The sequence below is a fragment of the Manihot esculenta genome, chromosome 10 (assembly GCF_001659605.2).
Source record: "Manihot esculenta cultivar AM560-2 chromosome 10, M.esculenta_v8, whole genome shotgun sequence".
In the NCBI taxonomy this organism is placed as follows: Eukaryota; Viridiplantae; Streptophyta; class Magnoliopsida; order Malpighiales; family Euphorbiaceae; genus Manihot; species Manihot esculenta.
This window is the reverse complement of record NC_035170.2, coordinates 23,892,368-23,909,747: the sequence shown is the minus strand read 5'-3', so window position 1 is coordinate 23,909,747 and position 17,380 is coordinate 23,892,368. Positions and strand designations below refer to the sequence as shown.

The 17,380-nt window shown below is 34.5% G+C and overlaps 2 pseudogenes; both read left to right on the top strand.

Moving 5' to 3' along the window:
- Nucleotides 1-601: 601 nt before the first annotated feature.
- Nucleotides 602-4,011, top strand: LOC110624636 (annotated as a pseudogene).
- A 1,467-nt stretch (nt 4,012-5,478) lies between these two features.
- Nucleotides 5,479-8,841, top strand: LOC110624256 (annotated as a pseudogene).
- The last annotated feature ends 8,539 nt before the right edge of the window (nt 8,842-17,380 follow it).

Genomic DNA, 17,380 nt, shown 5'->3' with positions numbered 1-17,380 from the left:
TATGAAAAAATAACTTAAAAATAAAATAAAATTTATTAAATGTAACACTTGACACAAATAAAATTTAAAAATAAAATAAAATTGTCATTGATAATACTAAAATTATTAAGAAAAACATAAAAGGAAAAAAAAAAAAACAAAACAATTGCATATGTTATAGACTGAAAGCAACACAAATTTCAGCACCTCGTGCTATTAAAAATTTTTTATTAGGAGGAAACCTGAAAGAAAAAGCACAAGAGAAGGAAAATTCTCTTATGCTGAGATCATTCTTGATGTATAGACACACATAGAGACATATTCAATTTGTCTAGTAGAAAAGCGACACATGTTCTGTTACAATTCGTGTTCAACATGTTGCTTCTATGCATTCACGGTGTTGTAAAATTTAATTTGGCAACTCGCTATCAAGTTTTCCATTAGAGCAGCTTTTCATTCACGGTATGCAAAGGAATTGACCTCATAATTTTCTGAGAACTTTCTCTTTTTTTTTTTTTTTTTTTTTTTGCCTTTTCCTCCAGGAGAAGACAAAATCAACCTTGCCAATTAAGCAAATGGAAACTATAAAAATATGGATTTCACTGTTGTTTGATCTGCATCATTAAGCACAACCTGAGAGTTAAAACTGATAATGGTAAGCATTTCAGCTCTTGGTTTGCTTCTTGCAATTCTTTTTCTGCTAAGCAGAGAATCTAATTGCACTGGAGATTCCTCTTTCACAAACTGCTCAAAATCTGATCTCTTAGCCCTTAATGACTTCAAAAATGGTCTTGAAGATCCTGGGCATAGGCTTTCATCATGGAAAGGAAGCAACTGTTGTCAGTGGCAAGGTATCAGCTGTGAGAATAGAACTGGTGCTGTCATTTCCATTGATCTTCATAACCCATATCCAGCAAATCCAGCATTTTCTTCAAGTTTAAGCAGGCATAGATTTTGGAATCTGAGTGGGGTGATTAGCCCTTCATTGTTAAAACTCAAGTCCTTACAATACTTGGACTTGAGTTTCAACACATTCAACTACATTCCAATCCCTGAATTTTTAGGATCCTTGCAAAGCTTGCAATATCTAAATCTATCAAAAGCTGGGTTCAGTGGTGCAGTTCCTCCATCTTTGGGGAACCTCTCTAGCTTGCAGTCTCTTGATGTTTCTTCTGAATATCAGTATCCACCATTAATGGCTAGTAGCCTTGATTGGGTGACTGGCCTTGTCTCTCTGAAACATGTTGTTATGGATGGAGTTGACCTTTCTGCCATAGAATCAAACTGGGTCAGAGTGTTCAATGTGCTTCCGCAGTTGACTGGCTTGCATCTTTCAGGGTGTTCCTTATCTGGTTCCATTGCATTTCTCAGCCCAATTAATTTTACTTCACTCTCTGTCCTAGATCTTTCTTTTAACAACATTAATTCATTGTTCCCTAACTGGCTTTCAAATATTAGTACTCTAACCTATGTTGACTTAAGTTTGAATGGTCTCTATGGTAGAATACCACTCAGTCTTTCTGAGTTACCAAATCTTCAGTACTTGAGTTTAGGTAGCAATAATCTTTCTGCAAGTTGCTTTCAGTTGTTCCAAGGGAGTTGGAGAAAGATAAAGATTATAGATTTTATGTTTGCTCAGATTCATGGTAAACTTCCTGCATCCATTGGAAACATGTCATCTCTCATCAATTTAAATCTATTTGAAAATAGTGTGGCTGGTGGGATTCCTGGCTCAATTGGTAAACTTTGTAACTTGGAATTTTGACTTGTCTTTGAACAACTTGACAGGAAGTTTGCCTGCAGTCCTTGAAACTCATTGTGGTTTAAATAGCCCCTTGCCTAGTTTGAAGTACTTGAGTCTATCCGGCAATCATTTAGTTGGTAATTTGCCAGAATGGTTGGGTCAACTTGATAATCTTGTAGGATTGTCTCTGGATTATAACTTGTTTCATGGTCCAATTCCTTCTTCTTTAGGAAACTTACAGAACCTAACTGGTCTAAGCCTTTCTGGGAATCAACTGAATGGGACTCTTCCTGATAGTTTTGGACAGCTTGCTCAATTGTCTGCCTTGGATGTTTCTCTTAATCAATTGACAGGTTCAATCTCTGAAGTTCATTTCACAAAGCTTAATAAATTGAAGGTCTTGGGATTGAGTTCAAATTCATTCTTTTTCAGTGTAAGTTCCAACTGGGTACCTCCATTCCAGGTCCAGCATCTTGAAGTAGGTTCATGTTATCTGGGTCCAGCTTTTCCAGCTTGGCTAAGAACTCAAAGAGAAGTTACATTACTTGATTTCTCAAATGCCAACATTTCTGATACAATCCCAAACTGGTTTTGGGATATTGCCTCCAATCTGTCACTGTTAAATGTTTCTTTCAATCAGTTAAAAGGCCAGCTAAAAAACCCATTCACTGTAGTTCCCTTTGCAGATGTTGATTTCAAATCCAACTTTTTGGAGGGACCTATTCCTTTATCCACTGTCGAAATTGAGTTGCTAGAACTCTCCAATAATCGTTTTTCGGGTCCTATTCCAGGAAAAATTGCTGAATCCATGCCAAACTTGGTCTTCCTCTCCCTTTCAGGTAACCAACTTACAGGAGATATCCCAGTTTCTATTGGAGATATGGTGTCCCTTGTGGTCCTTGATCTCTCAGGTAACAGCTTATCAGGTGAAATTCCTTCAAGCTTGGGGATTTGCTCTTTCTTAAATGCTTTAGATCTCAGCTTCAACAATTTATACGGGGAGATTCCATTGCCTTTTTGTCTATTAAATCAGCTCAGGTCACTTCATCTCAGCAATAATAAGTTTACAGGAGGCCTGCCCTCATGTTTTCAGAATTTATCAAACCTGGAGACATTGGATCTTGCCAACAACAGATTCTCAAGTGAAATTCCACCATGGATTGGAAGTGGCTTTGCAGACCTTAGAATTTTAAGCTTAAGGTCAAATGAATTTTCTGGTGAAATTCCTTCCACTCTGTCAAATTTAAGCTCAATTCAGGTCCTTGATCTTGCTCAAAACAATTTTACTGGAAGCATTCCAATCAACTTTGGAGATTTTAAAGCCATGTCTCAAGAACAATACGTAAATGAATATCTACTTTATGGGAAATATAGAGGCGTTTACTATGAAGAAAGCTTGGTTGTGAATATAAAGGGTGGGCCTCAGAAGTATACAAAAACTCTTTCCTTGGTCACCAGCATAGACCTTTCCAGCAACAGCTTACATGGAGAGTTCCCTGAAGAAATCACAAAATTGGTGGGTTTAGTCTCTCTGAACTTGTCACAGAACCAACTCATTGGCCAGATTCCTGAAAGCATTTCAAACTTGCTGCAAATTTCTTCTCTTGATCTTTCGCGTAACAGGCTCTCAGGTGAAATTCCTTCCACCATGTCTACATTATCATCTTTAGGTTACTTGAACTTGTCCAACAATAACTTATCAGGCATGATCCCTTTTATGGGACAAATGACAACATTTGATGCATCATCTTTTGATGGGAATCCTGGTCTTTGTGGACCTCCACTAGTCCACAAATGCCCTGGTAATGATTCAGATGGGGGAGGAGGTTCCATTGTAGAAGATACCAGTGATGGATTCACTGACACGTGGTTTTATTTGAGTATTGGTTTGGGATTTGCAGTAGGTATTTTAGTTCCTTTTCTGATTTTTGCTATCAGAAAACCTTGGAGCCATGCCTACTTCTTGCTTGTGGACAAAGTTGTTGACAGAATACTATATTTTGCCTGCAAAACTGCTACCCGCTTCAGGAATTGTTGCAATTTCCGAGGCTAATTCAAATGTTCTTGTCCTTTATAGGCTACATAATATCATCTCTTTTAGTTTCAAGCAGTTTGTAATGTATTAGTGGATTTGCTTCATTTCATGCTGACCATGATGTTTCACCTTCATCTTAGCTTCAAACACTGGGTAAAATTCTCTTCTAACATCTTTATCTCTCAATTTATTATAAAATAAACATTTTTTAAGTTAAAAATAATTGAATTATCTCATTTCAAACCGGAACTTGTCATCCATTGAATAGTTAGTAAAAGTATATTACTCTCTCATCTAATAATTTTTACTTTTATTATTAATTATTTTAAAATTTTTATACATTTTATTATTTTACACTCTAATAATATATAAATTAACTATTATAATTTTATTTAATTTTTTAAAAAAATTTTAAAATATTTATTAATATTTAATAAAATTTAATATTTTTAAAATAATATAATAAAAAAAATATATTTTTTAATATATATATAAAATAAAAATTATGGAGCGTTAAAACTGCACCTGATATAGTCTTTCTCTTGTTTTATCCGCATTTGTATGCTACTAATGAAACTTATTTATTGATTTCCTCGCCATTAACGTTAAAACCAAATTTCTGCATTGAGATTGCAGAAAACTAACCCAGGTCTAGCCAACGGCTTGGATCAGGTTGGTTTCGGTTCGAAATGGACAGGTCATTATGATTTATAGATCAAATTAAAATTAATTTTATTTTTAGTAATTTGAAAGCCATTTTGATTTAATTTGATTTTAGTCTAGTTTTAAAGTAGGTGAATTTACAATTTTTTATAGTTTTGGTTAAATTGGAATTTAAGTGGTTAATTTGATTTTGATTTGAAAATTTTTATATTAAAAAATTGATAAAATTAAATAAAAATAAAAAACAAATATTAAATATAATTAAATTAGTAATTGAATAAATAATAAATTATATAAAAAGTGTCCGTTTACATAATATAAAAGATAAAATAACATTAATTTTAAATGGAAATAATACTGTTTACAAATAAAAAAATAAATTTAAATTTAATTATTTAATAATTAACTTATTTATATATTAATTTTAAGTAACATAATTTTATTGAATAATTATTTTAATTGTTTTAATCCGTAGGTTCAACTTCAGAGGAGGAGGAAGGCTCATAATTAATTTTCTAATATAAAGTTTTGATTTGATTTAGGAATTAGAATATGTTGATAAGTCTGATTTGAACAATTTGAATTTACGATCCAAATCGAATCGTGGTAAGCCTGAGTGTAACAATACGGTTTTAATCGATCTAAATAATTTTGAAATCTTTTTTCTATTAGACTAAAAATAATTAATTCAAAATATAAACTGTGATATATAAATTTTTTCTATTTAATTTCAATTAATATTTTGAATAGCTTTATGAATGAACGGTCTTTTTCTTGTAATTCTTACTCAAAAACCATTAATAACACATAATTTTTTTATTTAAAATAGTCTAATATTAATTATAACAATTCAATTCCTGTTAATCTAAATAACTTTTTGATTTTTTCACTAAATAAGTTAATTTAAATTTTTTAGTAATAAATTATTTAGTAATTAAATATGTGGGATATAATGGTTAAATTCACTAAAATTATAATAGATTAATTTTTTATTGAGTAGATGTATATGCCTTGACAATTTCTGAATACTACATAATGCATCAGAATACATTTTGTCACTTGCAATAGCTCAAGGTCTGAGAGTTAAATTGATGGAAAAATTGCCATTTCTTCTTACACTTTTACCAATACTCCTTTTGCAAACATGGGAAATCATTCATAGTGGGAATGCCCACTTGGTGGATTGCCAAGAATCTGATAGAAAAGCTCTAATTGACTTCAAAAATGGACTCAAGGATCCACAAAATCGGCTCTCATCATGGCATGGAGGAAATTGTTGTCAATGGATGGGAATAGGCTGCGATAACAACACTGGAGCTGTTATTACACTTGATCTCCGCAATCCACATCCATCAGATAGCAGTTTTCCTGTCAGGTATGAGTTGGGTGGTGAGATTAGACCTTCATTAGCAAACCTCAAGTCCTTGAGATATTTAGACCTGAGTTTTAATGGATTCAATGGAACCCCAATTCCTACATTCCTTCAATCGTTGCAGAAATTGCGATATCTAAACCTAGCTTATGCTGAGTTTGGTGGGATAGTTCCTCCACAGTTGGCGAACATCTCTAGCTTACAGTATCTTGATGTCTCTTCCTATTTATTAGCTGTTAGTAATCTTGAATGGTTGAGTAATCTTGGGTCTCTGAAATATCTAGCACTCAATGGAGGTGATCTATCAATGATACAGAAGGATTTGGCTGGGGTATTGAACATGCTTCCAAATTTAACTGAGTTGCACTTAGCTGATGGTAACATGAATGGTTCTGTTTCATTTCTTAACTTAGCTAATTTTAGTTCACTTGCTGTTATAGATCTCAGCCATAATGATTTAAGCTCAGAGTTCCCTAATTGGCTTGTGAATATCAGCAGCCTTGTATCTCTTGACGTCAGCAACTGCAGGTTGCATGGAAGCATTCCACTTGGTTTTAGCGAGTTGCCAAATTTGCTGTCATTGTATGTTGCTAACAACGATCTTACAGCCAATACTTATGAACTACTCCAGGGAAGCTGGAATAAGGTAGGGTTCCTTAATTTTCAGGGGAATGATCTACATGGTAAACTACCTTCTTGCATTGGAAACATTACATCTCTAAGTTACCTTGACTTGTCTGACAATAATATCAGGGGTGAGATTCCAAGCTCATTTGCTAAACTTTGCCACTTGCAATATCTTGATTTAGCAAGCAATAATATCACTGGAAGTTTGCTTGAAACCGTTGGAGGAACAGAAAACTGCCTGTCTGAAAGACCCTTTCCTAGTTTGGAATACTTGTCATTAGGCAACAATAAGCTAAGTGGTAAATTGCCAAATTGGTTGGGTGAGGTCCAAACTCTTGTTGAGCTAAGTTTGGAAAACAACATGTTTTATGGGTCCATCCCTGCTTCTTTAGGTAAATTGGGACGTTTAGAAACTCTCACTTAATTATAATGAGCTTAATGGAACTCTTCCAGATTGTTTGGGACAACTTTCTGAGTTGTCTGTCCTTGATGTGTCTTTCAATCATTTGATTGGTCTTGTCTCAGAATCTCATTTTTCAAAGCTAACCAAACTGAACATCCTGAGCTTGTCTTCCAATTCTTTCATTCTGAAAGTCAGTTCTGCATGGGTTCCACCATTTCAGGTTGAAGTTCTTGAGATGGGTTCATGCTATTTGGGTCCTTTATTTCCAGCATGGATCAAATCTCAAAGAGTTGCTTGTCTTGATTTCTCAAATGCTAGCATATCAGATTTCATACCCAGTTGGTTTTGGGATATTTCTGGCAATCTCTCGGTGTTCAATTTTTCTTTCAATCAGTTAAAGGGTCAGCTGCCAAATTCTTTAAAAGTATACGAGCAAGGATATGTTGATTTGAGCTTCAACCTCTTAGAAGGGCCCATTCCTCTCCCATCTAATGAAGTTGCAATATTAAATCTTTCTCACAACAAATTTTCAGGTCATATCCCAGAAAATATAGGTGACTTGTCATTCCTTGCCTTCCTCTCTCTTGCAAACAACCAAATTTCTGGTGAAATCCCATCATCTATAGGGAAACTACAATTAGGGAGAGTCATTGACCTTTCCTGGAATAATTTAACAGGAAGAATTCCTACAAGCATTGGCAATTGCTATTCCCTGGAGGTCCTAGATCTGCAGCACAACAAATTATCAGGAAACATCCCCAAGTCCTTGGGTCAGCTATCTAATCTTCAAACATTTCATTTGAGGAACAACATGATCAGAGGAAAGCTACCTTCTTCTTTCAGAGGATTGTTGAGTTTGGAAACTCTGGACCTTGGATACAACAGATTAACAGGGAAAATTCCACAATGGCTTGGAGATGCTTTTCCATGTCTTAAAATTCTTAGCTTGAGGTCCAATGCATTTTCAGGAGAAGTTCCTTCTGGACTTTTCAATTTGAGTTCTTTGCAAGTCCTGGACCTAGCAGAAAATCAGCTGAGAGGAAGCATTTCTACAAGAGTGAGTAATCTCAAGGGCATGACTGAAGAACGACGCGTTAAGCAGGATTTATCGTATGGGTGGGTGGCCGGTGTCTATTACCAAGAAAATCTGGTTGTAAATTCAAAAGGTCAGTCTTTAAAGTACACAAGGACTCTTTCCTTTTTGACTTGCATAGACATTTCAGGAAACCATTTACATGGAGAGCTGCCACATGAAGTCACAGAATTGGCAGGATTGGTGGTGTTAAACTTGTCAAGGAATCACATTAGTGGTCAAATTCCAGAAACTATTTCAGAATTGCATCAGTTGGCATCACTTGATCTATCAAGCAATATGTTTTTTGGTCCAATTCCTCCAAGCATGATCTCAATGTCTTTTCTATCGTACTTGAATTTCTCATACAACAATTTGTCAGGGAAAATTCCTTATGCAGGTCAAATGGCAACTTTTGAGGCAAATTCTTTTGCTGGAAATCCTGGACTTTGTGGTGCTCCTCTTGTTGTCAGGTGTTCTGGTTCTGATACAATTAATGATGAGATGGGAAATGCCTATGTTTACAGTAATGACAGGTGGCCTTACCTTGCCATTGGATTAGGATATGCAGCTGGCCTGCTGATTCCTTATCTGCTTATGGCAGCGAAAAGATCATGGAGCTTTGTGTACTTTGCTTTTGTGGATAAAACTGTTGATGCATTGTTATATTTGGCTTGCAAAAGAACACCTTGTTTTGGGAACCATTGTTATAATCTTCACTAGTTTGTCTTCTGCTTTGATCCTTCTCAGTTTTGTGCACTGCATTGGAATTCTCTGTTAAATTCAAGTCTTAAAAACGCCTGGTGACAAGTCTTGTTCTGCTTGGTTATAGTTATAGCCTTCACTTGGACAAAATTTCCATTGAATATTTCATATCATAAGCGATATATCATTTTCCTTTCAATTCTTTTTTTGATGCAATTGGCAAGTGATGCAACTTTGTTCATGAACCTTACCAAACAACACGTGATTTTCAAAACCTTTTACATTGGCATGCCTATTGATTTCTATGGACATAGAAAATAACTTGTATTTGAAAAATATTTTCTGTGGAAAGCTTTTTAACTTATTTTTTATTATTTAATTTTAATTTAAAAAATAAAATTTATTAATAAATTTATATATAGAGATTTTAATAAGAATTTCAATATGTGAAAAATAAATTCAAAAGAAACTTTTTTCTTTGATCACGAAAATATTTTCAGTTAAGTAAATTTGCTGAGTTCATTGTTAATAAAATATAATCAAAATATACTATATGAAAAGTTGAAAAATATAAAAAAAAAAAATGGAAAGTTCTTGGTAAATTTAAAAAATGTACCTTAGAGATATTTATAGAAAATCTATCAATATATTAGTCACTTGCCAGGTTATTAAAATTTTTAAATATGATTATACAAAATTATAGTGTAAATTTAATTTTTGCTATTATAATTTCATTGCTAAATTTATTTGGTATTATATTTTCATTGTTTAAATTTATTGATTCAAGAAGAGAGAAAAAAAAATTATAACCAAATAATGTTAGCTATATTTAAAAAATTATCTAAATAACAACACACTGTAATTTAATATTCAAAAATTTATATAATTTTCTCATAATATGAATAAACAAAATGGCGTCAAATATAAAATATGTATATATTTCTCTTTAATTTCGTTTTATGTCCTGTGAAATGCACAGGAGAAATGAATGGATATGTATATAAGTGATATTAAACCTTCATTTTCTTTATAAGTAGCAACTTTTTATATTATAGACAATGATGCTCTGAGATCTAAGTATGAGTTGAGGTTAATGACGGATGGCACTGACAATGGTGGAAGAGAATCATCTCTTTTATCATAATATCCTTCAAATATGTTAATTTTTTAAGTGGTAGAATCTAATATATCTATTATGTTAGGCGACTGCTATTTTGTAATATTACAAATGGCTTTACAACACTTATAGCATATATATATTTCATAGTTAAGAAAAAATAACACTCACAGTGTATATATATTTCACGAGAAATAATATAACGATCTCTCAAAAATATCTAAATAAGAGTTATGCAACCATGCATATCATGCTAGATGCTAAGTAAATAATAAGAAAATAAAGTCTTAAAATACGAGTTATTTGAAAGTGGAGAATAGAGAACTGTATGAAAAAATACATATATATAAATTATGCTAAACAATGAATGTTAATGATTAATGGGTTTCGTAATGCTCTTGCTGATGCCAATTTAAATGATATTCAGGCTGTGAGATCTTTTTTGTCTTATACATATAGAGAGGGTACTGATCAGTATTCGAAGGAGAGGTTGGATCGTGCTTGTTCTAATGCAACCTGGGATGCTCGTTTTCCTGATGCGATTTCGTCTAATTTAGTTGCTCCAGTTTCTGATCATACTCCTTTATTGATTGAAACTATTGGAACTCAAGTTAGGGAGGCTAATCGTCGATTTCGTTTTGACAATTCATGGCTTGAGGATGATGAGTTAGGGGAAGTGGTTTTGACGTCTTGGCAGCAAGGTTTGGGGTTGGATTTTAGTCAACGTAAAGACCTGCTTGTGAAGCGTGTTCAGTATTGGGGGAAGAATAGAAACCGCATGCGTTGGCTTCAAAAAGAACGAATTAAGAAGAGATTGGGGGAGTGTTCTGAATCGCTTGATACAAGGGAAGTGCGGCAACTGAAGGATGTCTGGAATCAAATTTTGGCAGAGGAGGATATTAGACTACGCCAACAAGCAAAACAGTTCTGGTTTAGACATGAGGATAGGAACTCAAAATATTTCCATAATAGTATCAAAGCTCGTCGCAGATGTAATCGGATTCAGCAAATTGTGATATCGGATGGTTCATTATCTTCGGATGTGGGTACTATTCAGGATGCATTTTTGCAATATTTTTCGGGTTTATTTTCCAATTCACCTACTGATTTTGCGGAGCTTCTCCCTCTGGTTCAGCCTAGAATTGGGGCCGAAGATAATGTTGAGTTATTGGCAGATTTTATAGATGAAGAATTTCGTTCAGCGCTCTTTCAGATGGACTCGAATAAAGCTCCTGGATTGGATAGTCTTAATCCGGCTTTTTTCCAGAAATATTGGCCAATTATTTGGGTGGATGTTTGCAATATTTGTCGGTTGTGGCTTGCACAAGGTACTATCCCTTTTGAAATCTCCAGTGCTTTAATTGTTCTTATTCCGAAATGTGTGAATCCTATTGATGTGAAGGATTTTAGGCCTATTGCTCTCTGTAATGTGATTTATAAGATCTTGTCTAAGGCCTTAGCCAATAGATTAAAGAGGGTCCTGCATAAAATTATTTCGCCAAATCAGTCTGCTTTCATTCCTGGGAGACTAATTACGGATAATTTTATTGTTGCTTTTGAGACCATGCATGGTTTGAAATTACAAAATAGGGGTAGTGTGGGGTCGTGTGCTCTGAAAATTGATATTGCTAAGGCTTATGATAGAGTTGAATGGTCATATTTGTTTGCGATGTTATCTGCATTGGGCTTTTATGATACTTGGGTTGGTTGGATGCGGAGCAGAGATTGGTCCTGTGGTTCCAAGTCGGGGACTCCGGCAGGGGGATCCCATTTCTCCCTATTTATTCTTAATTATTGCTGAAGGACTGTCTTTGTTGATTCAGGATAGTGAAAATATGGGCCTTTTGCATGGGTGTTGCTCGAAAGTTGGTTGCCCCCCGGTTTCTCACCTTTTCTTTGCAGATGATTCCTTACTTTTTTTTGATGGTACAGTTGAGGAAGCTATACGGATTAAACAAATTCTTGGTGTTTATGAGAAGGCTTCAGGTCAGGCTGTAAATTTTGATAATTCTGGTATCATGTTTAGTCCGTGTGTGTCTGAGGAAAACCGGTTGACCATCTCTGGTATACTTGATGTTCATCTTCCTTTGGGTAGCGGTAATTATTTGGGGTTACCATCTCTTATTGGCCGTAGTAAAAAGCAAATTTTCTCTTTCTTGAGGGATCGCATTTGGAAACGTATTACTAGTTGAAGTAATCGTTTTCTTTCTCGTGCAGGCAGAGAAGTATTAATTAAATCTGTATTACAGGCAATTCCAACATATTGCATGAATATTTTTGTAACAGCCCGGATACCGGACCGCTACCGGCGCTAGGATCTAGATCGACTTAAGGTCGCCGGGACCCGTAGCAAGCTTGCTATACTGTTTGTGTACCTGTAAAATCCCATACATGAACATACATTTTCTGGAAAAACTGAAAACTTGGTTCAGTACCAAGGCTCAACCTGTGCATGCACTATCCCTGTACTATAAAACCCCTTACTAGAGCTCTCATCATTGCTCTAGACGGGTTAACTCATACTATGTTAAGCCTGGTTTTCATACTCATCAAAACATATACATAACCAAACCATGTATACAAAAAGGGATTTACAAGACATAAGGGTCAAGCACCATTCTATACTTTATACAATACTAACAATCTCTTTACAATATTACATGTCCACACTATACTATTACATAACTCTTCTTTCTTCCTTACCCTGCTGAACTCCCCCTGAAAACTGGACCTGCAAGACTGGGGTTAAGGGAGAGGGATGAGCTATACTAGCCCAGTGAGTAGAATAGTAAAAACACATTAACAAACATGCTCACATGAAATGCATCACATCACAGACAATTCACATCAAGGGTGAACCTATCATCAAATAGTCACAGCTTTCCTATCCGTGCCAGGGCGTAGAATGGGCACCTGGTCTTCCTCGTATATGTATATGTGTATATAACACTACTTACCATCGTGCCAGGGCATAGACTGGGCTCTTGGACTTCCTCATATACCTGCCAGGGCGTAGAATGGGCACCTGGACTTCTACCGTGCCAGGGCGTAGAATGGGCACCTGGTCTTTCCTCAGGGACTAATGGATTATTCAACATTCACCCACATCAACAACAAAGAATGCAATGCAACATATTCGTGAATTCTAATTCAATCAACCTATTGCATAGTCATGGTGCATGAAACATGCTAAAAGCATTTGATTTCTCAATTAAAAAGATTAAGTTTAGTTCCACTCACCTCTGGCTGACTCTGAACTGACTCTGAAGTAGCGCTCACTACTGATCTCTTTGGTTCCTCTGGTCCGTTCCTACACAGATGGACTCAAATGAGGGACTAAACTAGCTTAAGAACATTTCTATGAAACTCCCCAAAAACCCTCTAAAACATCCTAGAACAAACACACAAAACATACAAAAGAAGGCTGGACAGGGCACCTTCGGCGGCTGGTTCGGCGGCTGAAACCCCCCTCCAGAGACGAAACTCGGGTACCTTCGGCAGCCGAAAGTCCCCTCCAGAGACGAAAGTCCCATCCTTTGGCGGCACTTTCGGCGGCCGAAACCCCCCTCCAGAGACGAAAGTCCAAACTTTCGGAGGCGAGTTTAAGCAGCCGAAACCACCTCCTCAGCATGTTCAGCGGCCGAACCTTCCTTCGGCGGCCGAAACTGGGTTTGCCCGTAAGGCAGAACCTTGCTCTGTTTCATGCAAAACTCCTCCCAACCTTACTCAACATGCAACCAACTACTCACAACTAGCATATACCATAAAAATATGCATAAAGGGGTCCAAAACTAACCTAAACCCCATCCAACACCATCAACACAACACATATACATATCATCACCTACAAATAACCAAAAACCCTACTTAACCTAATCATGCATCTCTACCCATAAAACTCCATAAAACCTTCATAAAACACCAAAAGAAGTTAGGAATCCACACTTACCTCTTGAAGGGCTAGAGGATAGGTGATCCCAACGTGGAGATATGGAGAAATTCTCTCTCAAAGTCTCCAAACTTCAAAACTTTGGTCTTTAGCTCAAAAACTTCAAAACAACATGAAAACTTGTCAAAACCTTGAAAGATTTGAGAAAACATGAAGATCACCCAATGAAGAGCATGGTCTCACCTATGTCCGTGCAGATGGAAAGAAAATCTTATCCATTTGACCGACATGGGGCCTTTTATAGGTGGCTGGCCAGACCACCTTCGGCGGCCAAACGTGAATCCAAAAGGCATGCATGTTCGGTGGTCGAACCTCACTTTCGGCGGCCGAACCTGGCTTTTCTTCCTTAGTGCTTTTCATTCAAAAACTCATTTCCTTTACACTTAAAACATCAAAACTTATGAAAAACATTTATAAACATAATTTTTACCCTTCTAGAGAATTCCGACACCCGAAATTCCACCGGACGGTAGGAATTTCGATACCGGACTCTAGCTGGGTATTACAGTTTTTTAATTACCTGTTTCCACTTGCCGTCAGCTACAGGTCATGATGAATAAATTTTGGTGGGGTGGTTGTCGTGAGGATGGGAGAGGGATGAATTGGCTCTCGTGGGATCGAATGTGTAGGCGTAAATCGGAAGGTGGGATGGGATTTCGGGATTTGGCTAGTTTTAATACTGCCTTATTGGGAAAGCAAGGTTGGCGTTTGTTGGTTGACACCAATTCTCTTCTATATAGAGTGCTCAAAGCTAAATATTTTTCGAATGGGGATTTTTTGTCAGCTCGGTTAGGTTCTAACTATAGCTTCGTTTGGAAGAGTATTTTGTCTTCTCAACAAGTGTTGCAACGTGGGGTAAGGTGGCGAATTGGTGATGGTAAGCAGGTTTTTGTTGTTAATTGCCCTTGGATTCCTCGGGATAGTGGTTTTATGCCTTTAGATGAGTCGATGTTTGTTCCTGAAGCCATGAGAGTATGTGATTTGTTTGCTGAAGGTGAGCTGCATTGGGATGTAGAGAAGCTAATGAATATTTTTAGTGTTGCTGACATGAGAGCTATTCTTACTATTCCATTGCCTCTATTCCCAAAACCGGATAAATTAATTTGGCACTTGCATAAGAAGGGTGTGTACTGAGTTAAATCTGCCTATTTTTGTGCCTTAGAATTGTCGGGTAGGACTGGTGTGCTGGGTTATAATGTTGGGTAGAATCGTCTTTGGTCTCTTGATGTTCCTCCCAAAGTTCGTGATTTTCTTTGGCGTGCTTGTCGTGGAGTGCTTCCTACTCGGGATATTCTTTTGAGGCGTGGGATACATGTACCTGCTACATGTCTTTTTTGTGATCATGATGAATCTATTTCACATGTTTTTTTTGCATTGTCCAATGGCTGTTGAGTTATGGAGACTTGCTGGTTTTTCTACTGCTGTTGATTTTCCTATATTAATGGATTTCTTTATTCATATTTATAATACTTTTGGCAGAGAAAGGACAGCACGTATGACTATACATGCATGGAAGTTATGGCATGCCAGGAATGAAAGATTGTGGGTCAATAAAGTTTTGTCACCTAGTGAGGTTCATCATGCTGCTAGTTCCTATTTTAATGATTATGTGGCTTCACTTGTGTCTCGGCCAAGGACATTATCCCACCCATCTGTTCCTCATGTGCCCCCATTGGTTAAGGCTACCACTCTGGAAGTTGATTGGATTGCATTCATTGATTGTGCAGTCTTTGCTAGTGCTGATTTGTTCGGTTTTGCAGCAGTATTTGAGGACTTGGAAGGCTTCTTTTCCATTGCAATTTCGGGTTTCTATGAGGGGGGTGGGCAACCTGTTACTGCTGAAATTTTGGCCTTGCGTCAATATTTATCTTATGCTAGAGATTATTTTCTTCAAGCTGGTTGTATTTTTACGGATAACCAATCCTTAACCTTGGCTATTCGCTCTCCTCTGAATGATTTTTCGGAGTTTGGATTAGTTGTTTCTGATTGCAAGGATGCTATGCGGTCTCATGGTAACATTCATGTTCGTTGGGTACGGCGTTCAGAAAATAGAGCCGCCCATTTATTAGCTAGAGAGTCTATTCGTCATGGTAGATTCAAGATTTGGATTGACATTCCTGATTGTCTACAAGATAAATAAAGTCTTTCTTGATTCAAAAAAAAGAAAATTATAAAAAGTGAACAGATTAAAATAATTATTAATATAACAAATGATAATAATTAATGTTTAATAACTCACTTTGATTTAAAGCATTAAAATCACAATTTCACTTTTTATTATAGTTTAATTATTTATATTTATTAATTTTTTATAGTTATTTGAATGGAATAAAATTTTAGTTTGATAATATTTTATATAATTATTTTTATTAATTTTTTAATTATTTTATATTTTTATCACAATTTATATTTTTTATAATAATTTTAATCAATTATATATATTTATTCTATATAATTATTCATATTATATAAACAATATGTAATTTAATTATATTAGTTATTATTTTATAAGATTATCAAATAAATAAACATAGTAAAAACTTTCTATATGATTTTTTGTTATAGAATTATTGTTATATGGTAAAAATAATGTTTTTTATTATCTAAATATTTTTTTATATGGTACGATGTTTATTCAATTTTTATAAATATATTTTTAATATTTTATTTATTATTAAAATAAAAAATACATTAAAACTTTTTAATAATAAAAATATAATAAAATTTTTATTATAATTTTAATAATATAATATATTAAAAAAATATTAAGATTTGAAAAGGTGATATAAGAGTGACAATAAATATAATAAAAATTATATTTATTATATTAGAAAGCAGCACGAAATTAAAAGGTTATACATTAATAATAATTAAAAATATAATAAATTATATTTATTATTTATACATTAATTATTTTTTATATAAAAATAAAATTAAAAACATATAAAAAATTATAAATATATTTACACCTCATGACATAAATGTGAGGATTAATTCTCTTACTTAAGTTGCTTCTATGATTTTCTTCTTAACCTCTTCGCAATGTAATAAATTAAACTTTTTGTGATGAAATTTTAAGGAAAAAAATTGCCACTAATAGTGCACTAAAATCTATAGTGAATCATTAAAATTTTGCCACTAAATATAAAAGATAGCCACTGGCATTACAATTTTTGAAGTGATCTAGTGGCAAATTTAAATTTTATCATTAAATATTTTAATAACTAATTTTAAATATTTAATGACGATTTTTATTTCCACAAAAAGGTTTAATTTCTTGTGGCGGACTCTTCTTACCATTTCTTATTTTATTATTATTATTCTTTCCTTTTTTTAATTTAAGATAATATTTGCAAAGTTATTATCAGTCTCTCGTTTTTTATCACAAAATGGTCGGTATGGTTATAAATAAAAACCTTTGGTTTAATTAAAACTTAATGTTGAGTTTAATTAGACATAGGATAAAAGTTAGAGGATAAAAATAAACTTTTCTTCTTAATTTTAATAGTAAATTTTCTCTTGCGTTCAAACAAAAAAATAAAAAATTGATGGTATAGAATTTTTTTCTTTTATTATTTAAATGAGACATAAAGGTGGATTATAATGGATGAATTATATAATAGAATATAGTCTTTTTATTTTTTATCGTGGATATAAATATCTCAAAATAAATAGACATGAAGACTCAAACTTGAAATGTCACTTGTGACAAAG